At 41.1% G+C, this 17,446-nt stretch overlaps 1 protein-coding gene and 1 non-coding gene across 3 annotated transcripts in view; both read right to left on the reverse strand.

Moving 5' to 3' along the window:
• Positions 1-17,446, reverse strand: part of LOC123520685 (low density lipoprotein receptor adapter protein 1-B-like) — a 52,450-nt gene that overhangs the window by 31,898 nt on the left and 3,106 nt on the right. The gene's annotated exons all lie outside the window — the stretch shown is intronic.
• Trnav-uac lies at positions 12,449-12,522 on the reverse strand. Its single transcript has one exon. It is a non-coding gene; the product is annotated as a tRNA-Val (tRNA).

Below are 17,446 nucleotides of genomic sequence, written 5' to 3' on the forward strand. Positions count from 1 at the left end.
AATAACTCGTTTTGTGCCGCCACACATATACACACACACACACACACACACACACACACACACACACACACACACACACACACACACGTAGCACATTCTGGTCAGCATTAGAGACGCACCACACTCCGGTCAGCATTAAAGAATACGGTGAGTCGGTGAGTATTGAGGACCAAAGCAAAGAGGAAGCCTACAAGCACGATCATGTCAAGCAGTCATGCATGTATTAAAAAACAATTTGCTCTCACACCACGACTATTTTCAAAGCCCACAGAGATGATTAGCGTGTATTCAAGAGTGTTTCTCCAGTTAATAATGTAGAAATCTTGTCACTCTGCCTCTAGAACTATAAAACACTCATTTATGAATATGAGAAACACACCCGGTTATCACGTGAATTTGAAAGCTTCCTTGTTTAGAGAGCGATGTGTTTACCTAAAGAACGACGGTACTACATCAGGTGCAGCGTTAAATGTATGTACAGTATTATATGACAAACAATTTCCATCTTTTGTACCTTATGATGTTACCCTAGAATATGTTATCCAAGTTGTGCCGTATCTGGTTCAGCCATATCTTTTATCGGAGCGAAATACTGGCATTATTACTGTTGTTTATGCATATGAGAGAGAGAGAGAGAGAGAGAGAGAGAGAGAGAGAGAGAGAGAGAGAGAGAGAGAGTGAGTGAGTGAGTGAGTGAGTGAGTGAGTGAGTGAGTGAGTGAGTGAGTGAGTGTGAGTGAGTGAGTGAGTGAGTGATGAGGATAAGAGAGAGAGAGAGAGAGAGAGAGAGAGAGAGAGAGAGAGAGAGAGAGAGAGAGAGAGAGAGAGAGAGAGAGAGAAAATATGACCAAAACACAAAACATATAAAACACACACTAACATACAGCACATCCCTTCGTATTTCCCCGCGATCTGCAAATTCACCACTTTTCTTCGCTTTCCGTGCAAAAAAAAAAAAAAATAAATAAATAAATAAATAAATAACAACGAAAAAAAAATAGGAGTACTGGAAGAAGGGAAACCAAAAGTGACTGTAAATACGAGAAATGATTGGATACGATTTAACCTCTTCAGTACTGGAACACATTTTTGCCTTGACTTTTATGTACGATTAGACCATTTTATTGACATTAGGAACGATCAACGGAGGTAAGATTGGATGGATGGATGGATTTTAATTTCATGGCGCCGCAACAACAAGGGTCATATGGCGCCGCTACTATAAATTGACTGCCAATAATCGTATATCTAAAAAACTAAGTAAAAATAATTAAAACGGAGGTAAGAAGATTAATGGCCACAGTCTTCACTATTTTAAACACCCACATGAGTTTCTGAAGCTGTGTAAAATCGTCAAATAGTAACCAGAGTGAATATGGAAACGCATTATGGTACTGAAAGGGTTAAGATACCAAATCACAACAAAATCAACAAAAAGCAACATTAATCCCCCCAATGCATAATAGAATCTCATCCTATACAATGAACTGCACCACTATATAAAAATTTGTACACGTCACACGACTTCGCTGGAGACCTAAAGTGAAAGAGAAAATGGTTGAATATAATCTGACACTCAACTCACTCACTCTCTCTCTCTCTCTCTCTCTCTCTCTCTCTCTCTCTCTCTCTCTCATTACATTCCTGTCTTCCATATTCACCTCATTATTCTCCCTCTCTTCTACTTCACGTTTAATTCCTCCCCACTTCTCTTCCTTTTTTTTTCTTCCTACTCTTTTTGCTCCTCTCTCTTCCTCCTCCTGTTTCCTCTCGTTCCCTCCTTTTATCCTAATTTGTCATCTTGTTCTTGTTCTTTTAAACCTTTGTTCTTTTCCTCTTTTTCTTCATTTTTTTCTGGTTCTTGTTCTTGTTAATAAACCTTCAAACATATTTAAACTTTCTTCTTCCCTCTTTTCTTAATTTCTTATTGTTCTTGTACTTTTTCCCATCTACAGTCTTTCATTACATCCCATCTCTCTCTCTCTCTCTCTCTCTCTCTCTCTCTCTCTCTCTCTCTCTCGGCGTTCATTCTACGAGGCGCGTCATCTGTGGCCACGAAACTGACAGGGCGAGAAATTCACGACGCCATAAGAAACGATTTTTCGCGCTAACCTGAATACCACAGCTGAAAGAGAGAGAGAGAGAGAGAGAGAGAGAGAGAGAGAGAGAGAGAGAGAGCAATTAAGAAAGGCTAAGGGAGTTTCTAAGATGCGAGGGAAGGGGAGGCGGTAAGAGGAGACAAAATTGAGTAAAGGGAAAGAAGGAGGATGGTATCAAGGGTGCGAGGAAGAGAAAGGAAGGAAAAAGAGACATAAAAAGGAGAGGAAGAGAAGGAAGACGTAGGAACACAGAGAAATAAAGAAAAAGAAAAAGCATAGAACAGAGGAAAAAAGGAAGGCAGATATGGGGAAAGAGAGAAAATGAAAGGACGTAGGAATGAAGAAAGGAAGGAAGGAAGGGAGGGAAGGCGAGGGAAGCACCACCCCTTATCTACTCGTGTAATATTCAACTTCCGCACGGTCAAGGGTTTAAGGGTGAACGGGCAGTGTGTGGAGAGCTGGAAGGACTAACTCGAGCATCAACTTGAGAGGACGGACTGGGAAAGTTACGCATGAAGAAAGAGGACAGAGGAAAAATAAACGTACAAACCGCAATGAGGATATACAGACTAGGAGGGCGAGGTAGAGACTGGGAGAGTAACATGCTAAAAGGAATGAAGGCGGTGGTGAGGTGGTACATAGAAGACTAGAGGGAATGATTGGGAGGGTACAAAGAGGCAAACCGTGAGCAAATGTCTTACCTAACAGCTCAAGTCATCTATTACACTCCATATACATAGTAGTAGTAGTGGTAGTGGTAGTAGTGGTGGTAGTGGTAGTAGTAGTAGTAGTAGCAGTAGTAGTAGTAGTGGTGGTAGTAGCATATAATGATAACAGTAATAGATAGTAAATGTCAATCTATTGTCATAACACGACATAACGTAACATAGAACATAACGAACACGCACCTAAACCACCGGAAGTAAATGTATAATAAGAAAAGTAAGAGCTGTGAATAACTCGTGATTAAAGTTGGTGTATTATCGTGGTGGTGGTGGTAGTGGTGGTGGTGGCGATTTGTTGTGGATGTTTTTCAATATTTGTCGATAAAACACGGCACACAATCACATTACATAAAGATAAATTGTCGTTCTCAGCACCATTGTGAAGTTTATGGGGTCGAAATGCAGGTCTCTCTCTCTCTCTCTCTCTCTCTCTCTCTCTCTCTCTCTCTCAATGTTGCAACTCATAAATCAAGAGCAAAATTTGAGTAGGCCATTGCACTCTCTCTCTCTCTCTCTCTCTCTCTCTCTCTCTCTCTCTCTCTCTCTCTCTCTCTCTCACACACACACACACACACACACACACACACACACACACACAGGGGGCACCGGCAGCCACTCGCCACGCTACACCCTTGGTTACGCCGCTGTTACGTAAGGAGCACACGCTTCAAAGGATGCATTCAGACGGCTTCTCAAGGCTCCTATTTTATCTCTTTCCCTTCAATATTATTTTACTTCTTCTCAATTTACTTACTTATTCCATCTTTCTTTACATTCTGAAGTAAAAGTATCTGTTGGGCTGTTGTATTTTCTTTCTTCATCTCTTGCTTTTCTGTATATATGTGGTTTCCTTTCATATATTGTAAAGAAACACATCAGTAGTTTTAGATCACCTTTATTTTTGTCTAATCCTGATCCATACTGATTTGTAGCTATTTTTTCCTCTTTTTTTTTTATCATCAGTACATTGCATCATATTCTATAATTACTTCATATTTTATTTTTCTTTAATCTTATCATGTTCGTTCGATCTTCTTACACCATCTTCTGAGCTCGTATTCTGAAACGCTCCGCTCTCACCACGACTATTTCCCAAGGACACAGATGGCAAGGCGGGTTTCTGAGGGTGTTTCTCCTATGAACTGTGTATAAATTTGTTCATTTGTCATTAGAACCATAAACTAAGGACACAGAGATGGCAAGCCGGGTTTCTGAGGGTGTTTCTCCTGTAAACTGTGTATAAATTTGTTCATTTGTCATTAGAACCATAAAAAAAAACACCCTTGAAAACTTCTACCACTTAACAGAAGCCTTTTGAAATAGTGGAGGTGCAGCGCTGAACTCTTTCTGAATATGGCTACGGCTGATTAATAGTTTTCTTTTTTGCAACGAGAGAGAAGCGCATGACATCACAACTGCGTCGCAACAATCCACCCCCGCAATGTATTAATGTACACACATGAGCGTGAGTTAAAACAAAGAGATCTGCGCAATACTTATCGGTTATTCTTATCACGTAACCTTTTGACTCCTCTCGTTTCATGAATTGGCCTGGCACAAGTTTAACGATTCGAATGAGGACAATATAGTCAATGGGAGTGGTCCTTCAAACGTCTGTGGCTGGGATTTCTTTTCTCTAGTCTGTAAAACCTTCTGTACTATGACGCGTTTCCATATTCATTTTGCTTATTATTTGGTGATACAGCTTCAGAAACTTATGTGGGGGATTAGAATAGTGAAGACTCTGGCCACTTACTTACTGACCACCATAGGCTCTTCCTAATGTAAATAAAATCGTCTATTAACACCAAAAATTCATGATAAAAATGCGTTCCAGCACTGAAGGGGCTAAAACAATCAAGGGTTCCTCTGGTGAGTATAATAGGTGCCATAAAGTTAAGGTTAAACAACACCACTCTATATGAAACGTGATCTTACAAGAGAGGGAAACCTATGTCAAGTTTTTACTTTTATTACTTTCGCGGAAAAAAAATGATCGAAAATTAAAGATACCTACTCAACCCACCACGTAGTTTTATCCTTACTTTACTTTCTCTACTTCCATAACGTATAACAGCACCAATAACAACAACAACAACAACATTTACATCAATGACGAAGACAACAACAATCCTAGTAACAACACTACCAATATTACTTTTATTATTATTATTATTATTATTATTATTATTATTATTATTATTAGTAGTAGTAGTAGTAGTAGTAGTAGTAGTAGTAGTAGTGGTAGTAGTATTTCTTACTACAAAACAACAAATACTATCATCATTTTACTTCTGCTACTGCTAGTACTGCTACTATTACTACTACTACTACTACTACTACTACTACTACTAACAACAACAACAAAACAACTGAACAATAGAAAGTAAGAAAACATGAAATGGAATTTCCTCCGCCCTCTCTCTCTCTCTCTCTCTCTCTCTCTCTCTCTCTCTCTCTCTCTCTCTCTTTGCCTTTCAGTTTCTGTGTGTGTGTGTGTGTGTGTGTGTGTGTGTGTGTGTGTGTGTGTGTGTGTGTGTGTGTGTGTGTGTGTGTGTGTATGTGGGTGTGTGGGTGGGCGCACGTCGTACCCCACCTGCTAGTCATTCTTATAAACAAACCTCTCACTTTGAACTCCTCTTAGAGCAATCTGTCAAGTAACATTCACACAACAACACAATAAAATAAAATACTACTACCATTACTACTACTACTACTACTACTACTACTACTACTACTACTACTGCTACTTCTATTACTGCTACTACTACTACAACAAATACTACAGATAACACTAATAACAATAACAACAATAAGAGTAACAATAATAATAATAATAATAATAATAATAATAATAATAATAAAATAATAATAATAACAATAAATAACAACGACAATAATAACTCTTGAAAAATGAAAACAACAAAAAATATCAACAGAAAAATAAAATGAAGACAAAAAAAAGAAAAGCAATCAAGAAACAAAAAACAAAACCAAAATAAATAAATAAATAGATAAAAAAACTGCTTTACATTTCCCAGCCAACTAAAACACCACTACAATCATCACCATCACCATCACCATCATCATCATCATCAATGCATCAGGTGTTTATCTAAGCGTATTTACTTGGCCACCGTGCCTTTCCTCACGTTCCACACATCCTTTCCTCCTACGAGAGTTCAGGAGCAAAAAAAAAAAAAAAAAAAAAAAAAATACTGACAGTGAAAATTTCGTAAGCAGTGACTGAGGAGTTTCCGGGAAGTGACACGTGATAGTTCAGGAGGAGGAGGAGGAGGAGGAGGAGGAGGAGGAGGAGAAGGAGGAGGAGGAGGAAGAGGAGGAATAAGAAGACCAAGAAGGATTCGGGTACAAACTGCACAAAGAGATGATAAGAGATGAACTAGGAGGAGGCAAAAAGGAGGAGGAGGAGGAGGAGGAGGAGGAGGAGGAGGAGGAGGAGGAGGAGGAGGAGAAAGAATTAAAGGAGGTGGAGAGGTACAGGAGAAATACGAGGATGTGGTAAAGGAGAAAGTAGAGGCGGTGGTAAAGTTCGAGAAGGAGGAGGAGGAAGAAGAGGAAAGAAGATTAAGAAGGAAGACCAAATGCGACACGGGTACAAACCAAACAAAGGAAGAGTAAGTGGAGGAGGAAGAGGAGGAGGAAGAGGACAGGTACTGGAGGTGAGCCAAAAGTACCTGCCTCCTCCACCAATGCTGCGTTTGACATATCCCACACACACACACACACACACACACACACACTCTCTCTCTCTCTCTCTCTCTCTCTCACACACACACACACACACACACACACACACACACACACACACACACACACGCACACGCACACACTTTTGGTGGGTTAGCGCTGTAAGTAATTCGATAGCATTCAAACAAGTTCTCTTTTTTATCTTAAGAATTAGAAAAATAATACACGCAAGAAATAAAAGGACAACACTGCCTGGGAACTAAAATAGACCCCACCACCACCACCACCACCACCACCACCACTACTACTAGCCAGCCAGCTCACTCACATTCACACTCACACTCCCAAATAAAACACAAACACACCTGCATCCACCCTACCCAACACCATTCATCCTTACCTGCTTCTGTATTTCCAACTACCTATGACTTGACTTCATGTAGGAGGGAGGTTTTCAAGGCATTTATCCCTTTGTCCCCCTTTTTTTTTAGGCAACTCTCTCGGACCTGCAAGGGAACTGGGAACTAGGTAGGTCTTTTTCTCGTTTAATGTTGCCCTTGGCCAGCTTTCCCCTCTGACACAATACTAAAAAAAAAAGCAAGCACCCAGCTCGTGACCGCCGCCATAACAGCATCTAACCTTCAGCCAAGCCAAGTCGTGGATTTTTTTTTTAACACTGTATTGTCTCAAGGAGTAAATCGAGGCCAGAGAAGAAAACAGATGGAAAACAAAGTGACAGTTATTGCTTCTTGTTTTCCTTCAGCGACGTGGTGAGTGAGTGAGTGCTGACGGAGCTGCCGCCGCCTCCACCACCACCACCACCATCACCACTAGCTACCACCACGAAAGCCACACTGAACAAGGCTGACCTAAGTTTTACTACCTCATCACTACAACAAAAAAATATATCTCAGCCTCGACACCACGTAGGTAAACACACCACCACCACAACACCACAACCACAACACCACATACATAACACTGGCTCAGGTGGTTCAGTGGCACATTCTCAGCAATAACATATGCATTGCTGTGTTCGAATCCTAACACCGTCCTTGAGGTAGAAATGAAAATAAAAATAAACCGATCTTAGTTATCACACTACTTTCATCCTTCCCCACAACAAAGGCACTCTCGGGAGATAACACGACCAATGTAACCACCGCCGTAATCAACAGATATGATAACAATACGGTGTGGGGTAAACACTCTACAGGAAAACAAATGCAACAACTTTTACCAGGAACCAACGATATGCTGATGAAACAATGATAAACAGTAATTTTGACTCTGGAAGGAGAAAAATAATGCAATACAGGACAGATGAGGCTTAATAAAAATAAAGTAAAAACTAAACTATTAACAATGATAAAAAAAAAAGGGAAAAAAAGAATGAATATAATGAGAAAAATCGTATTTCCGGCACAAGTTCATTATCAGCAAGAAGTCTCACCTTTCACGGGTACGTACGTTCACCTCTTCGTCTGGTAGTTCTTATCTAGCAGCTGAAGGAAATACTAGTAAAGATTGCCAAGTTATGTTAATAAGAGACCACGTGAAAAGTTGTGTCACATGGGTACACTGCGCTCCACTCAGACCTCCCAACTTGTGTGAATTGGTAACCTCTCTGGCTCGTTTTCTCAAAACTTCTGTGCTTCACCACCTCTATTTCAAAATGCTTTATTTAAATTAATGAGTTCTTTTTCTAAGGTGTTTTTACGTCTTTAAAAATAGTGACAAAATTTCTGAATTATTAACTGGAAAAACACTCTTGAAAACCCCGCTAATCATCTCTGTAGCTTTGGAAAATTGTCGTGATGAAAAGCAAAGCGTTTCTGAATGCAGACCTATATGTGGCGTGGGTATGAAGTGTGGGCATAGCGGTGCGATGATGGGTGCTACTCCGGTGTACACGTCCGATACATATACTCACCAAGCATTTTATATTTCTGAAAGTGATATGTGATACTGAGAAGAGTGAGTGTCCTTTGTTATCACAGTTTTTCTCAATCTTTTCGTCGTAGTTACATTAACTTTTTTCAATTCTTATACTCAACTGAAGAGGTAGTGAGGAGCTCAATGTCCGATCTTTTTGCTCTTAACACTTCACATTATCGTAATCAGGAAATGGGAGTAAAATTCGTAACGTTCCCGTCACCATCGCATAATAAGTGTGTGATTCTTCTCTGCACCATCACACTCAAGTCATTTTCCCTGAACCTTTATCACATTTACTTATTCAGTTAAAGATTTATGAAGTGGTTAGTGTTCCAGTCATTATAGTCTTTTATCTTATTTCAATTTACTATTACGATTATTTCTCTCCCATGGTACAATTTTCCTACTTTTACTCCTTACTCAAGTTGACAGCGGTGATAGATGGGTGGTGTTGCAGACGTAGTCCAGTGTCGTGCTTCCTCCTCGGCTAACACACACACACACACACACAGAATGCAGTGTCGTGCTTCCTCCTCGGCTAACACACACACACACACAGAATGCATTACCGAGCGTTTAAATAATCATCATTGGTATAACGCATGTTTGCGACACACACACACACACACACACACACACACACAGAACAGTTTGATATAATAAATTCTGACGATGTATATAACACCTAAAGTAGAAAATAATGGTAATAAGCATGACGGGCATCCAGGGAGCAGTGTCTTTGATCTTCCTACTACCACTTTACAAGAAATCCAAGACCTTCCTATCACTACATCATACTATCACACTGGCTGATTATTTGACGGTACAAGCAGATCATATTCTAGGGGCTTAGAGGACTGTATTATTATCATTATTATTATTATTATTATTATTATTATTATTATTATTACCATTATTATTATTGTTATTATTACCATTTTTATTACAACTGTTTTAGTTTCACTTCATCAAGGCTGTTGTCTTATACAAGCCCGCGTCTTCCTCTGATTTCGATGTTCTTAAGTGTGAAGAAGCACACAATTACATGCAGCGCGGTAACTGGGCTGGCGACACACGTGACACCCTAACCGCTGCAGGAATTACCACCACCACCATCTACGCATAAAGAGAGATTACTTGCTTCTATTAATTTCGCCTTCAACTCTCAACGGCAAAACGAATGGATACTCTCTCTCTCTCTCTCTCTCTCTCTCTCTCTCTCTCTCTCTCTCTCTCTCTCTCTCTCTCCACAATAAACAATTTGTTGGATAAAGAAGCAAAACTCATCCTACAAAAATGCATTTTCTGAGAAAGAACTCACCAAGTCTTTTAAGGATAAGGAGGAAAAAAAATAAAATAAAAAAGTGAATATGAAACTGTCGCGATTCCCAAACACTGGACAAACCCCCTTACTTTCACGTTATAAAAGGAAAATATTAAGAACGGAGGAAGTTCGTCAAAATATGATGAAAAGATATATGATTTCAACATTACCTTATAGTGAGAAATGAGGCAAATAAACTGACACGTTCCAAATCAAAGCACTGGGACGCTTATTTTACCTTAAGGTTTTGGTACGATTAAACCATTTCATTTACATTAGGAAGAGTCTATGGAGGTCAGAATATCAATGGACAGAGTCTTCACTATTCTAATCCCCACATAAATTCCTGAAGCTGTATAAAATCAACAAATAGTAAGCAGAATGAAGAAGAGAACGCGTCATGGTACTGAAGGAGGTAATAAATAATTAACCCAAAATAATCAAACAAACGACTGAATGAAGGAAAAGTTTAGAGACAAAGTTCAAGGTAAAAGGATCAATTGGTAAGAAGTACACCTAATGCCAAGTAAGTAAGAGGGAGAGAAAGGTTCTGTGTGTGTAAACCTATCACGTGCTCCACAAACACAAACCCGTCCAAGACTCATTCGCACTGCATTATGGCGCGTTAGATGCACACAGCCATGCATAAACCAAGACGAGACAAGGATTTCCGAGTATTGAAAACCGGAATGCATCTCTCTCTCTCTCTCTCTCTCTCTCTCTCTCTCTCTCTCTCTCTCTCTCTCTCTCTCTCTCTCTCTCTCTCTCTCTCTCTCTCTCTCTCTAAAGGTCGCCGTACTGTAAACGCATTCGTACCCGGTAACATTTATTCACAAAATCCAAAATAAAAAAAATATTAATTAATAAACATACCTTAGAATTCACGATGAAAAAATATCCACTGCTCACTAAAAACTATACATCCACTATAGTCATTAAAAATAGAAACCCCCGATATATACATTTTTTTACCATAGCAAGTAAGCCTCATATGAAATTGTTACACTAATGACGATTCAAAACATTAACAAGCTGAACAATCAATAACAATAATAAGAATAATACGAAGAATAGCAACTTAACCCCTTCAGTACCATGACACGTTTCCATATTCATTCTGCTTACTATTAGGTGACTTTATACAGCTTCAGAAACTCATGGGGGCGGCGATTAAAATAGTCAAGACTCTACCTATTTATCTTCTGACCTTTCCTAATGTCAATAAAATGGTCTAATCGTACACGAATCTCAAAGTAAAAAATGTGTCCCAGTACTGAAGGGATTACCAGTTCATTATAATCATTCCCAAACACTTCCTAATGTCAATGAAATGGTCTAATCGTACACAAATCTCAAGGGGAAAATGTTTCCCAGTATCAAAGGGATTACCAGCTCGTTAGAATCATCCCCAAACACTTCGTAATGTCAATCAAATGGTCCAATCTTACACAAATCTTAAGGTAAAAAAAAAATGTGTCGCAGTATTCAAGGGATTACCAGCTCATTATTGTCATCTCCAAACATCACGTAGACACAAGTTAACCATGGGATCCAGCATAGAGGAACAAGACGAACAAGGAAAGACAAGCATTTGGCAGCACCCTATGCCCTTTGGCTGATGTGGAGAGTGCGGGTAAAAACTCCCTACTACGTGCACTGATGGCAACATTACGTCACAGGAGACGGGCGGGCGACGCATGGCTGAGGACGAAAGGCTGACCGCTGGAGGTTATTATGGCGGTAGTGTTGCATGGAGGAGGAGGAGGAGAGCCGGTTTGTACGATAAAAGTGAAGTAAATAAAACGAAGTGCTCGTAAAATGCATAAAATTCCATGTTAGCACGAAGACTAAAGTGAAAGACGGAAGATGAAATGAAGCATGAACATCAGAAGGATTGACTTGAGATAATAAAGAGCACCAAATGTCACAAGAATTATCTGAATGTAAGACGAAGAAAAGACAACAACGACGACACAATGCGAAGAATACGAGATGACAAGGAAAACGGATAAAATAGTGTTCAAAGAATGCTGTTTGATTATTGCAGAAATTTTAACATCAGGATTGAACACCAACGATAAAAGAAAGTTTGACCGTATCTGCATATGGCTCTCTCTCTCTCTCTCTCTCTCTCTCTCTCTCTCTCTCTCTCTCTCTCTCTCTCTCTCTCTCTATTTGCATATATGTTCATGAGAATAGGATGTAAAAATGTTGAATGTTGTGTGCGTGTATGTGTTTGTGTACATGTGTATATATTTGTATGTTGAATGTGTGTGTGCTGTGTGTATGCTGGGTGCTGTGTGTGTGTGTGTGTGTGTGTGTGTGTGTGTGTGTGTGTGTGTGTGTGTGTGTGTGTGTGTGTGTGTGTGTGTGTATGCTGGGTGCAGTGTGTGTGTGTGTGTGTGTGTGTGTGTGTGTGTGTGTGTGTGTGTGTTTCACTGTTTGATCTGCTGCAGTCTCTGACGAGACAGCCAGACGTTACCCTACGGAACGAGCTCAGAGCTCATTATTTCCGATCTTCGGATAGGCCTGAGACCAGCCACACACCACACACCGGGACAACAAGGTCACAACTCCTCGATTTACATCCCGTACCTACTCACTGCTAGGTGAACAGGGGCTACACGTGAAAGGAGACACACTCAAATATCTCCACCCGGCCGGGGAATCGAACCCCGGTCCTCTGGCTTGTAAAGCCAGCGCTCTAACCACTGAGCTACCAGGCGTGTGTGTGTGTGTGTGTGTGTGTGTGTGTGTGTGTGTGTGTGTGTGTGTGTGTGTGTGTGTGTGTGTGTGTGTGTGTGTGTGTGTGTGTGTGTGTGTGTATGTGTGTGTGTGTGTGTGTGTGTATGTGTATGTGTGTGTATGTGTATGTGTGTGTATGTCTGTGTGTGTTTTAATACTAATGTTTATCGGAATGCGTACATTGTGTATATATTTGATGTAACTATGTTGTGTGTGTGTGGGTGTGGGTGTGGGTGTGGGTGTGGGTGTGGGTGTGGGTGTGTGTGTGTGTGTGTGTACTACACATACGTATGATTAGATACACAAGTATGTTAGTATCTACATGTCTATTTGTGTACGAGCATATAAGCACATGTTTATATGGATATATTTGTATGAATGTGTGTGTATTTACATATGTAAGTAGGCTGAATTTTGTTTCTTTAATTTTGAGGCCGGCACGTTTTCGGCTCACATATTTTCCATAATTGACTAAGGTCCAATAAAAGCCTCGGCTTAATGGATCTGGCATATAATTTTGTTTCTATCTAAATTGATCAATTATGGTATGTAAAGATTGCCAATAAAGAATATCAATATCAATATCCTGTTTTTCCATTCCTTTCCTCTCTGTCTGTCTGTCTGTCTGTCTGTCTGTCTGTCTGTCTCTCTCTCTCTCTCTCTCTCTCTCTCTCTCTCTCTCTCTCTCTCTCTCTCTCTCTCTCTCTCTCTCTCTCTCTCTCAAGAAATCAAAACTCGCTTCACAGGAATAAGAAAGAAACATTAATGCAAGTGAAAATAAGGAAAACCACTCAGGAAAAAAATAATAATACATCACATCAACAATAACGCGGCAACAAAACTAAGAGCAAAGAAGAAAGCCAGGAAAAGCACACAAGTCTATATCATGAAGTGGAAAAAGAAGAAAAACGCAAAATTTTGACTCCCGAACGAGGAAAACAAATAAGTATGTATGCAAACTGAAATATGACAAAAAATCGTTCGTTTCCATCACGTCCTCAAGAAAAAGATGTGTCTATACCCAAGCTGGCAATCACATACGGGAATGACAAAGGTCGCTCTCTCTTTCTCTGTCTGTCTGTCTGTCTGTCTGTCTCTCTCTCTTTCTCTCTCTCTCTCTCACACACACACACACACACACACACACACACACACACACACACACACACGTAATTCACACTCTTAGCCTTGTCCACTCTTGATTGAAAGGGACAATCTCATGGACCATCTTACTTAAAACCACAGCTGGCAGGGCCCTAGGAATAGCGCCGCTGGCCACATACATCCACAGCACGGCCTGACAGCTTACACTTATCCCTGCCCTTTAAAAATAAAACTCCCTTTCCCCCACATATATATATACTCATATCTGAAGATTTTGAGTACTAGGTCGAATTTTTACCATGAGTTTGGGTGCGATTAGACGATTTTATTGACATTAGGAATAATCTATACAGGTCAGAAGATTAGTGGCCAGAGTCTTCACTATTTTAATCCCCACATAAGTTTCTGAAGCTGTATAAAAGAACCAAAAAGTAAGCAGAATGAATATGAAAGCTAGTCATGGTAGCTACTTAAGAGGTTAAGATCACATCAGATGTAGGGGTGTTTCCTAAAGTGTCTCGCATCTTGACTGGGTTTGTACACCAATGACCCCCGCCAAGTACACCAACATCCCTCCTCGAGAAATACTTAATATATAAGATGGTGCGGCTTAAATAAATGTTGGTGGTGGTATTATTATTGTGGACGGAGAAGGAGAAAAACACAAGATGAGGCAGAGGAGGAGGAGGAAGGATTGTGACGATGGAAAAATGGCGTTAATAATAAATTTCAGTCAGAAACAAGCTGACGTCATCCACAAAGAAAAAGTAAACACCCGAGACAAGGCGCCTGGCACACACACACACACACACACACACACACACACACACACACACACACCTATAGCTCAGTGGTTAGAGCGCTGGCACACACACACACACACACACACACCCTATAGCTCAGTGGTTAGAGCGCTGGCTTCACAAGTCAGATGACCGGGGTTCGATTCCCCGGCCGGGTGGAGATATTTGGGTGTGTCTCCTTTCACGTGTAGCCTCTGTTCACCTAGCAGTGAGTAGGTACGGGATGTAAATCGAGGAGTCGTGACCTTGTTGTTCCGGTGTGTGGTGTGTGCCTGGTCTCAGACCTATCCCAAGATCGGAAATAATGAGCTCTGAGCTCGTTCCGTAGGGTAACGTCTGGCTGTCTCGTCAGAGACTGCAGCAGATCAAACAGTGAATTACACACACACACACACACACACACACACACGAGAGAGAGAGAGAGAGAGAGAGAGAGCCTGGGTTCGATTCCTGAGGCAAGGCAGAAGTCATTTGGGCAAGGCTTTTATTTCGAGTGTGGACCCTGTTAACCTAGCAGTGATTAGGTACCTGGTGTAAGTCGGAAGTTGTGACCCCTGGTGGGTGGAAGAAACAAATACACACGGATGGCCTGACTACCCCGGCCCTAAGTTTATCTATAATATGTAAAATTTTCAGTTGACTCTAAGCTACCATTTTAAATAAACCGATTATCATCATTATTATTATTACACACACACACACACACACACACACACACACACACACACACACATTCCGTAATACTATACTGAAAAAAAATCATATCTAGGTTATTAATAATCTGTCAGTAAAGCTATGATGAGAACGAGAGCATAAAAAAGCTATACAGAGAGAGGGAGAGGAGGACAGGAATGATATGCTCGCACACTACCCACCTTATCTAACAACCCACAAGGCAAAAAGTATCCCGCTATATAAAAATAACGACTGAACTCTCGCTCAGTCATTCATTCAGACCAACCCAACAAGTACCTATGTAACACCTTGCTCCTCGATATGCAGTCAATTGCCTATCAATCATTCAATCAATCAATTCAACCTAGTGACTATATACTGTCTACGGTTCAATACCCTATAGCATGTTTCACCCTCCCTGCCTGCCTCCCTCTCTCTCAATAATCCCAACAGGTGTTCGCATCACCTGAAAAGTGTTTACACCTTACTGACTTCTACGCAGTGATGAAGAGGACCGGGTGACGCATACATATAAAGAAATACATATATGGGAAAGTATAGCTACAGAAGGCTTACTGGTCATTTTCGAAGAGACATCACAACAAGGAGGGAAGAAAAGAGACGACGCTAGGTTAGGAAACAGAAAGGAACGGAAAGCGCATTTAGATTAGGCTTGTTACGTTATGCCTGATAAAGAAAGCCAGACGGATGTGTTGAAACGTGGAGATAAATATGATATGAAGGAAATGTTTGCTGTGAAGGAGGTGCATTTAAAATAAAGAAGAAAAAGTGGGGGAGTGTGTCGGGGAAGGAAAGGAGTCAACAAGAGCATAGACGGAATGAAGAATGAAGGAAGAGAGAAATAAGGGAGGTAGGAAAGGAAAAAAGAACGTGGGGAAGGGAAGGAAGAGGAAGAGGAAGGGAAGGGAAGGGAAGGGAAGGGAAGGGAAGGGAAGGGAAAGGGATGGAATCTGAAAAGACGAGATGATGTAACACGGTCAAAGTTAGTTACAAAATTTACTCGGGACACTGTTGCTAAGCTCTCTCTCTCTCTCTCTCTCTCTCTCTCTCTCTCTCTCTCTCTCTCTCTCTCTCTCTCTATTTCCATAATTCAAGGACGATTAATCAGTTTCGTGTTTTTGTGTTGACATCTAAAACTTTTCACTTCACCTTTCCTTTTTCTCTTGTTTCCCCACTATCTCTCTCTCTCTCTCTCTCTCTCTCTCTCTCTTCCATCCCTTCCTTTCCTTCTCCCTCCTCACTGTCGTAAAGTGCATAGCAAACACTTGATGCTGCTCTCTCTCTCTCTCTCTCTCTCTCTCTCTCTCTCTCTCTCTCTCTCTACGTGAACTTCAACTCATCTTCCAAGGTTCTCTCTCTCCTGCCTTCCCCTGCTCCTGTTTTTCCCTTCTTGGCACCTTGTCCTTGAGTACGAATGGACACACCCACGAACACACCCGGCCATGTCTCCCCCTACACACACACACACACACACACACACACACACACACACGTAGATTTCAGCAAACAATTAGCTAAAATCAATGAGAGAGAGAGAGAGAGAGAGAGAGAGAGAGAGAGAGAGAGAGAGAGAGAGAGAGAGAGAGAGAGAGAGCGCTTGCCTGCCTATGTGTGAGACTCCATCATCAGGTCAACAAAGCATTAAATTATGAATATCCACCTCGACTGACCACACACACACACACACACACAGAGAGAGAGAGAGAGAGAGAGAGAGAGAGAGAGAGAGAGAGAGAGAGAGAGAGAGAGAGAGAGAGAGCAGTAACACCAATCCCAGCTAACCACTGCTAAATTGCTGAGTGAAAAGTGAAAATAGGTGATAAATAACACAGGAAGATAGAATGAGAGGCAGGTGACGGCAGGCCCACAGAGAGGATAGGGTGGGAAGGGGTTGAAGGAGACGTGAGGGAGGAGAGGGGAAGGAGGAGGGTGGGAGGAACGGGGAGGTAGCTACGGTCTGAGAAAGTGTTCACGTGATCACAGCGGGAACACACACACACACACACACACACACACACACACACGAGGGTTACTACCTTGTGATCGACCTTCTCTCACTTACCAGTAAATATTCCTTTCTTGTCTCAGTGAACAGTGTAATTACAATGTGTGTTTACAAATAAGCCACCTCTCTCTCTCTCTCTCTCTCTCTCTCTCTCTCTCTCTGAAGATGCCACACATTCTCCTTCTGACAGCACTGCCTTACTCTGGTTCTTTGACACGTAGACAGCGGCGTTCTAGAGGTTACTTAATAGCGGGTTTCGTAACAGACGCCTCTCTACGGTAATTATAGTATGGCACT

This window comes from Portunus trituberculatus, chromosome 47 (assembly GCF_017591435.1).
Source record: "Portunus trituberculatus isolate SZX2019 chromosome 47, ASM1759143v1, whole genome shotgun sequence".
In the NCBI taxonomy this organism is placed as follows: Eukaryota; Metazoa; Arthropoda; class Malacostraca; order Decapoda; family Portunidae; genus Portunus; species Portunus trituberculatus.